The 9,891-nt window shown below is 38.0% G+C and overlaps 1 pseudogene; it reads right to left on the reverse strand.

Moving 5' to 3' along the window:
- The window catches only part of LOC109374431 (regulator of G-protein signaling 20-like), a 38,220-nt pseudogene that overhangs the window by 5,561 nt on the left and 22,768 nt on the right, over positions 1–9,891 (reverse strand).

Raw genomic sequence — 9,891 nt, forward strand, 5'->3', positions numbered from 1 at the left:
TGCAGGGTGCTGAAATTCACCTTCTTCCTTTGGCCCTTCTGGCAAAGGCAGAGCTGGGTAGTATCAATATAGCCACAACATTCCATCTGAGAAAACTTATCTGAGGAAAGACCATCAACTGCCGTGGTGCTGATTACTTCAGAGAGTCCTATCCTCCTTTTAGGCCAGATTCTAGATGGCAGTCTGAGTGTTTCAAAAACACCAGCCACCAAAGGGAATCATCTTGGAATCTGTGTTCCTGAAAGTCCTACTCCTTAGGAATCAGATGACTTGGGGAATATTTTATTTTGATTGACTGTCCACATCCCTAATTAATCATGTTGGCTGGCTATTGCACCATGCAGAGGAGAAAATCACAATAACCCAAATCAGTATATACAAAGTCTCACCCTTTGAAAGGCAAATTGCAATTTTTCATTCATTTCTAATAGTACCATTCATAATGGAAACATCCACAGCAGAATTAAACTGCTTTTTAACCTCAAATTTCTCAAAGCCTTTAGAAATAAAATCACAGTTAGAATGGAATTTGAAATTAGATTTAATTTTATGAGATGGCCTATTTTTTCCTGAACTTTGTTTCTAAAATCCTATTTGCTGTGGTTTAGCCTTAATATACATTTTTATTTTCTGTTACTTGGAAAAGTAGTTCTTCCACTTGATCTAAGAATCTAAATGTCAGTGATTGAAAACTATAAAGGCAAAGCTTTGCTTGTCCTGAGTATAAATCATTTTGTGTTGGAAAGCAACAACACTAAATAAGCTAAACAGCTGATGGATATTAGAGTCACAGGTTAATATTAATTTGAGGCCAACTAAACTATTGATAACATGTTTCTATTAAGGTTCACTTAGAATCTCAGTGTTCCTAGTGAAAGTACAACTATTTAAAAGAATATTTGTGCAGCTTGTAATTAGCTCTAACTTTATTCATTTTTAAAAATAACTTTTTAAGTGTAGTTTGCCTGAGGTTTATATGGAGGTGTCATCAGGAGTTGTATGAAAGAGCAATTATTATGAGGAAGGTGGGGTTAGTAACAGAAGTGGAGTGGACTAGAAATGAGGGCTACTTTGGGACATGTATGTCTGGGGAGGAAAGACAGCAGGCTCTGTCTGTTCTGTTTTTGCAGAGATAACTGGGCTTTCTGCCCCTATGCTGGTATCACTACCAGTGAGGGGCTTCAGATAGGAAGTGGATCTTTATTTGCATATACCCATATATTTATATGAAATATACCCAAAATGAACTCTTGATTTTTCCCTACAAACTTCCTCCTTCTGCAGTCTTTGCCATCTCAGTGTATGGCAACTCGATTATTTTTGTTCAGGTCAAAAACATTGGAGTATCCCCGACTCCTCTCTTTCTTTTACTCTTCAGTCAAATCCAAGTTTTCCCCATATTCACAGCTACCACCCTGTTTTATAGGCTGAATTGGGTATCCCCAAAATTTATATGTTGAAGTTCTAACCCTCAATATGTCATAGTATGATCTTATTTGGACATAGGGTTGTTACAGATGTCATTAGTTAAGATGAGGTCATGCTGGAGTAGGATGGGCCCTAATCTAATATGACTGGTATCCTTATACGTGCAAAGGGGAAATTTAAACACAGACATGGACAGGGCCGGCCAAGTGGCGCGTTGGTTAAGAGCTGGTTTGGGACGCCAGTTCTGAGCAGCAGGGCCCTGGTTCGGATCCCACATTAGGGCCTGTGACACTGCGCACTCTAAGCTAAGATGATGAACAACAGCTTGACCTGGAGCTGGGCTGCTGTGAGTCACCAGCAACAGCGCAGGCTGCAGCCCCTGCTGCAGTGGGGCTGCCATGAGCTACAGTGAGTGGCAGCAGCCAGAGTGAGCGGTCAGCAGACCCCGTGAGCAGCTGTCCAATGGCCAGCGACCCATCTGCCTCACCCTGGAAGAGCAACATTATAACACCAACATGGGCCAGTGAAGACATCCTCCACAACTAGACTGAAGAATGAAAGAACAGCAACTTGTCTGTTCCCTTTCCCTGATTCCCCAATGTTGTTCTCCTCCCCCAATTCCCAATAAAAAAAATCTAAAAATATATAAATAAATAAAAATAAACACAGACATGGACACAGAGAGAATGTCATGTGAAGATGAAGGCAGAGGTCAGAGTGACGCGTCTACAGCCCAAGAGATGCCAAAGATTGCCAGCCAACCACCAGAAGTTAGAAAAAGGCATGCAACAGATTCTCCCTCAGAAGATATTTGGCCATAAAACTGAAACATAGAAACCCTGAGTTTCCAAGTTTCTGGCTTGCCCTGTGGATTTCAGACTTGCCAACCTGCACAGTTGCATGAGTTAACTCCCTCATCTCTCTCTTCCTCTTCCTCCCTTCCTCCCTTCCTCCCTTCCTGCCTTCCTGCCTTTCTTTCTTTCTTTCTTTCTTTCTTTCTTTCTTTCTTTCTTTCTTTCTTTCTTTCTTCCTTCCTTCCTTCCTTCCTTCCTTCCTTCCTTCCTTCCTTCCTTTCTTTCTTTCTTTCTTTCTTTCTTTCTTTCTTTCTTTCTTTCTTTCATCTATTGATCTATATAACGTATATATCCTATCCGTTTTGGGTCTCTGGAGAACCTTGACTAATACATTCTGGTACAGGTCTTATCTTTCACGTGTACTATTGGACTACCCCCTAACTAATATTTCTACTTCCCTTTTGCCTCATTCTTCTTTGTAGTATAGTCTCAATACTGAAGCCAGAGTTATTTTTCAAAATGTAGGTCAGATGATGTCACTCTGCAACTTCAAACTTTCTACTGACTTCTTATTTCAGAGTTAAATCCAAAGTCCTTATATTGGCCTTCAAGGTACTATGTAAATGATCCCACCCTACCTCTAAGATTTCGTTTTCCTATACTGCTATTACTACAATATTGGTTTTCCATAGCACTTATTGCCATTTGACGTACTATATATTCACTTTATTTGTATAATATCATTTTGTTCATTGCTATATCAATAGTATCTACAGCAGCATTTGGCCCTTAACAAAGTGCTCAATAAATATTTTTTTGGAGAGATGAATTAAAAAACAAACTCAAATATTAGTCAATCATAAAAAGGAATGGAATTCTAATACATGCTACAACATGGATGAACCTTGAAAAATGAAAAAAGCCAGGCACAAAAGAATAAATATTGTAGGATTCTATTTACATGAGGTACCAAAATTAGGCAAATTTATACAGGTTGAAAGTAGAATAGTGGTTGCCAGGGGTTGGGGGGAGAGGATAATGGGGAGTTATTGTTTAATGGATACAGAATGATTGGGTTGATGAAAAAGTTCTGGAAATGGATGGTGATGTTGGGTATACAACCTTGTGAATATATTTAATGTCACCAAATTATGCTTAAAAATGTTTGAAATGGTAAATTTTATGTTATTTATATTTTACCACAATTAAATATGACACTTAAAGGTGTGAGCTGTGCAGTTATTACAATATTATTGACTATATTCCCTGTGTGGTGCATTACATCCCCATGGGCTATTTTATAACTGAAAGTTTGTACCTCTTATTCCCGTTCACCTTTTCATGCATTCCTGTATCCCCTCCCCTCTGACAATTTATTCTCTGCATTTATGAGTCTCTTTTTTGTTTTGTTTGTTCATTTGTTTTTGTTTCTTTTTAGATTACATATATAAGTGAAATCATATGGTATTTGTCTTTTTCTGTCTCTCTAGGTCTGTCCTTGTTGTCGCAAATGGCAAGATTTAATTATTTTCTATTGCTGAGTAGTATTCCATTGTGTATATATAACACATCTTCTTTACCCATTGATCTATCAGTAGACACCTAGGTTGTTTCCATGTCTTGGCTAGTTTAAATAATGCTTCAATGAACATAGGGATGCATATATCTTTTTTGAGTTAGTGTTTTCTTTTTCTTTAAGTGAATATCCAGAAGTGGAATTGTTGGGTCATATGGTGGTTCCAATTGTATATTTTTAAGGCATCTTCAAATCTGTGTTCTTTCTTCTATAACATTCTAAACCTCCAGAGATAAGGAAGGGAATTATTATTACATAAAATATCAGAAAATTGAAAATTTCAAAACTCATTTTTGAAATTTCAGTGATGTTTTTGTGGGATCTCAGTTCTGTAAAAATTGCGTGTGTCCAAACTACTATATTTTCTTATCATGAAGGCTTTCAATTAAAACAAATTCATATATATATATATATATATATATATATATATATATATATATATATAATCTTTACCAAACAAGCTATTCCTAGGAAATATTAGGCAGTACCTTAACAAAAATCCCCACTATATTTTGCATATTTATCTTTATCATAAAAATAATTGACTTTTTTTACTCTCATGTACAAACATTTACAAAATGTTCTCATATATGTTATTTCACTAATCATTGCCCCTGCCCTCACCCCCAGCTTTTAATGAGGAAACTGCAGACCAGTGAGGTTAGATGATTTCTGTTAGGACTAGTAAGGAGAAGAACTGGACCACCAACCTATGCCTCCTGACTGTGATGCTTTGTGACCCCACATCCAGGAGACTGGGTCATTATTTATTGATGCAGATGACAGTAATCGATGACAGTGATACTGTCGGCTCCTAGTCTCCTAATGCCTATAGTAATTTCTAGCTGTCATTAAGTACCTTTAACCACATTACTTGTTTTAAACAAAAATTACAATTTCTCATTCTCATACTCAGCATGTAATGAGAATGCCATTATTTGTTATTATTCCAAACTTTCACTGGGTTAAATTACTGACTTCAACTCTACGGGTACCACTAGGTCAGTTAATTATATGGCTGCTACTTCCCCACTTTTCTTCTAAATTAGTTAGTGCTCTGAGGTCCTAAAAAGATACTACATCTTCTATAATGGCCCAATTTGCCTAAAACTAAGGAATAGTATTGTAGGCACTACCAGAGCATTAGTGATCATAGAAGGCCCTGACCTTTTAGACAGTAAAGAACACACACTAAAGTGTAGGCTTTAGGAGAATCTGTCTCATAATGTCAGACACCGATGGTGAGTTCAATCCATGGATTCCAGAATGCTGCTACTGTTGTCTAAAATGAAATGCAATGTAGTTGAAACTCTCCATAATTGCCAAATTTCTATTTATTTCAAGAAACCTTATAATCTTAGTGCAGCAAAGCTTTTCAAAGTGATTGACAGTCATGGTATAATCTAATTGTAAATCATACATCTATTTTTCACTTCATATACTGTTTCTCTTAAGGAGATATAGAACAGGCCAACAGGGATCATATTTTAATATTTCATCATAAGGTTTTCAAAGATTGATGTCTGTAACTATGAGAAATGAAAAACCCTTTCATCAAAATCCTAAGAGCTGGTGGAAGCAAATGCAAGCTTGAAAAATGCAAGCATGAGAAAATACAGGGGGTGGAACTGTTCAGAAGAATCAAGTCTTCTCTTTCTTAAGATATATACAGAGGGTGCCAAAAAGATGTATACACATTTTAAGAAAGGAAAACTGTATTAAAATTGTAATCATATATACTGATAACAAAAGATGAAAAGATGAATACAAGTCACGTTTGACTTCTGCAATTACAAGAGGTGCTCAGAGTGGTTACCAACAGTGTGCAGACACTTCTGATTACAGTGAACTACTGCTTGAGCAATGTTGAGCAAAGTGTCCACTTGTATACATTTTTCTGGCACTCCTGGTATATTTCCAACACTGATGTCATTTGCATCCTAACAATTTACCCAGACTCTGCTGTTCTAAGTTGCCAAGTGAAATGAAGGGAGAAGGTTGGCAAAAGTACAGAGTAGTGGAAAACCATAGAGGGAGGAAGGGGTGGCAAAGTCAGGAGATGGAGGCACTACCACAGTTTCCCTTGTGATTTTTGGGTAAGTTTGCATTCGTTTGGACTTCAGTTTCCTTTTCTGCACAGAGAGATTTAGTGAAGATGGTCTCTAGGGTTTCTAACAGCTGACTTTTGGGTTCAGTATGGTGCCCATTCTCTGACACAATCATTCCCCACTGCCTTCCTTTGGGACATGCACACAGACCTACACCAACTCTTCGCCCAACCTTAAAGCAGAGAAGCAGGGCAGAGCCCCAGGGAGAGCTCCAGAGCCAGCCTGCCTCCCTAAGCATGTACTTAGCAACACCCCAAGGCGACTTCTCCAGCTATTTTAATTAAATTGCAGCATACTTTTTAAACAGTTCCTGCCTTGAGCCTACACAGCGCATCTGTCCACTGTAACCTGTTCCCCTGCCTGCAGATGGAGTGATCTTTCTAAAAGGCCAATGAGATCATGTTACTTCTCTCCCTCTAACTGGGTATTGGCCCCTCATTTCTCTACAGGACTTAATGTGGCATATAAGACCTTCGCAATTTACATCCTGGTTAGAAAATATAAAACTTGAGTCAAGACGCAGTCATTTGCAGCAGTTTCCAGCAGACGCTGCCCAGCCAAGCCTCCTTAGTTTAATAAATCTCCTCTCTATATTTCTAAAAAAAAAGACCTTCGTCTGATTTGTTGATCTGAACCCTGTTTACTTACCCATCTTTCTCAACTTTTGTATTCAAAGCTCCAATCATATTAAGGTTCCCTCAGTTTCTAAAATTCCCTTTCTTATCCTCACTCTTGGCACTTGTGTAAAACTGCTCCCTCTGCCCAAATGATGCTCCTTTCCCAACCTGCTCCTCCTCCTCTCTCCCAAGGCAATCTGCTTAGCCCCCAAGTCTCAACTTAGATGTCATTTCCTTTGGGAAGTGCTCCCAAGTTGGGTTAGCTACCTATTTGCTTTCTCTTACCAAAGCACTTCCTGCACTGTATTGTGGTAATCTGTTTCCCCATTAGTCTCTAAATTCTGTGTCAGGACTTTGCTTTATCCAGACTTGTGTCTCAAAAACCTAAAGCAGCACTGGGACCTAATGTTCATTCAACTAATATTTGTTATATGAATGAGCTTAGAAATGATATGATCTAGAGTTGATAATTATTGAAGCTAGGCAACAGGTTCTTAGGGCTTTCTTATGCTATTTCAGAACTTTTATGTATGTTTGACATTTTCCATTATAAAAAGATTTTTTAAAAGACATGATTTTAGGCCGAGTGGCTCAGTTGGTTAACAGCTCACTCACGAGTGCGAGCTCTGAGCAACAGCGGTTCGAGTCCCGACCTGAGCTGAGCAGCTGCTGAGCTGCCAACAGGTGGCAGGCTGGCTCAGCTAAAAAAAAAAAACAAAAAAAAACAACAAGACATGATTTTAAACACTGTATCTCATCTCTTCTTAAATTCAAATAGACAAGAAACAGTGGGATAGAAGCTGCCACAATTCCATGTGCAAGCATCACAGGAATGAGGTTTGTTAAAACTGATGTTCAGAGAAGGCCTGATGCAAAAGGGAACATAATAGGCAGGTCTTCCTTGAGGAGCCTGCATTCCATTTGTCCCCATCAGCCCTGGGCCAGATCCACAAATTTCACATTGGTGCAGCACAAAAATAAACCAATAAGCTGGCAAGAGCCAGGGAAGATGTTGTTCCATCTAAAGTGAACAATTTGTGACAGGGCTCAGAAAGGCCGCATGGGCTTTGTAGCTTTTCCAGTGGTTCCTAAGAAACTGAGCTTTGTGCGAGCCTCACTCAGGCTGTGCGGGGCCTTATCATTCTAAGGCTTTCTCCCTTTCTGGCCTGGCTGCGGGGAGAACTTGTTATCAGTCATTGATTTCTCTGACTTGAACTTGACTGAATTGGATCGCTTTGCTTGGCATTTTAAAAGGGACATTTTTCTTGAGGAAGCTGGATGTTGGCATTGCCATGAAATTACACATTTTGGAGCCATTCAGGATTCATAACTATCATTAATTTCCTTCAAGGCATGAGACATTTGGCTAAAAAGATTTGAACAATGAATTTAGCTTAAAGAAGTCAAGAGAAAACTTAATATCTCTGATTAAGGTTTCACCCACATGACGGGAATGAAGCACGAAAATAATGCATTTCTATCCACCAATCAATTGGCCAATTACTACTGACTGGGGTCTTACCGTATGTCTAGTGGGTGTGAGGCTCCACATGTGGATGGCAATAACTAGGTTAACAACTGTTGTGGGATCAACTGGCTATAAACTAAGCACATGGGTTCCAGGGGTTAGGATGAATGGGAAGCCTCAACCCATGGATGCAGATTATTTTTTTAAAATTCAAAGTATCTGATTAAAAAAAACTAATGAAAGTATATGTGACAGGTATTATTGTCTTGATTTTATAGGTGATAAAATCAAACTCAAATAATTAAACCCAATTTGGAGCTGAAACAAAAAACCAGTATTTACCATTCCAAAGACATTGCTCTTTATGTCATCATACTTCTGGGGACCGTTTGTACCTGGGTACACTGAAAGGAATCACATTACTGAACTTTTTCAGTTAGGAAAAAGTTGGTTTCAGGTAATGAGATTTCAGTTAGTTACAACTGAACCTTGAATTTTACTAGTTTGAAGTCCTGCAGCACTTGAATTTCCACCAGATGTCACCATTTAACATTCCTTCACTCCCTCCAAGCATGCTTTTAAAAAGTATTAGGAAGGAAGAACTCATCTCACCCTTGGGCTTCTCCGAATGGTTATTGCAACCTGGTGTGAGGTGGAAAGGTGTGAGCTCTGAACCTTGACTCAGTAGGAAGGAATTTGAAAGTATCGTAAGCCCTTTGCTGCCCTGATTTCCTAAAATCCAAAGGCATTCATTTCCCCCCACCCCCTTGTGATTTCTTTCATGTATCTAAAAAACAGCCTATTTTTAAAAATAATTTTTAATTTTTTAATTACAGTTGATATACAACATTATATTATATTATATTAATTCCAGGTGAACAACATAGTGATCAGACATTTACATAACTAACGACGTGATCACCGTGACAAATCTAGCATCTATCTAACACCATACACAGCTATTACAATATTAATGACTATTTCCCTGTTACACTTTACATATCCATGACTAACAGTCAATTTGTACTTCTTAATCTCTTCTCTTTTTCACCCATCCCTCAGCCCCTTCCCATCTGGCAACCATCAAAATGTCCTTTGTATCTATGAGTTTGTTTCTGTTTTCTTTGTTTGTTTATTTTGTTCTTTAGATTCCACATATAAATGAAATCAGATGGCATTCGTCTTTCCCTGTTTGACTTACTCCACTGAGCACAATAACCTCTAGATCCATACATGTTGTTGCAGATGTCAAGATTTTGTCCTTTTTTCAGCTGAGTAATATTCCATTGTATAAATGTACCACTTGTTTATTGTACCACTTATTTATCATCCATTGATGGACTCCCAAGTTGCCTCCATATCTTGGCCATTGTAAATAATACTGCAGTGTGAACATATGGATGCATATGTCCCTTCAAAGTACGTTTAGGAAGTAGGATTATTGGATGCTTCTTTGTCTCTTGTTATAGCCTTTGATCTAAAGTCTATTTTGTCTGGTATAAGTATTGCTACTCCAGCTTTTTGTTTGTTTGTTTTCATTTCCCTGAAATATCTTTTTCCATCACTTTACTTTCTGTGTGTATCTTTTGATCTGAAATGAGTCTCTGGTAGGCAGCATATATAAGGATCTTGTTTTCTTATCCATTCAGCCCTATCTTTTGATTGTAACATTTAATCCATTTACATTGAAAGTAATTGTTGATAGATATGTAGATATTGCCATTTTATTAACATATTTTTGATTTTTTTCTTTCATCTTAAAGGAGTCCCTCTAAGGTTCCTTGTAATACTGATTTGGTGGTGATGAACTCCTTTAGCTTTATTTAGTCTGGGAAGCTCTTTATCTGTCCTTCGATTCTAAATGATAACCTTGCTGGGAAGAGTAATCTTGGTAGTAGGT

Source organism: Hipposideros armiger, unplaced genomic scaffold, assembly GCF_001890085.2.
Source record: "Hipposideros armiger isolate ML-2016 unplaced genomic scaffold, ASM189008v1 scaffold_822, whole genome shotgun sequence".
Classification (NCBI taxonomy): domain Eukaryota; kingdom Metazoa; phylum Chordata; class Mammalia; order Chiroptera; family Hipposideridae; genus Hipposideros; species Hipposideros armiger.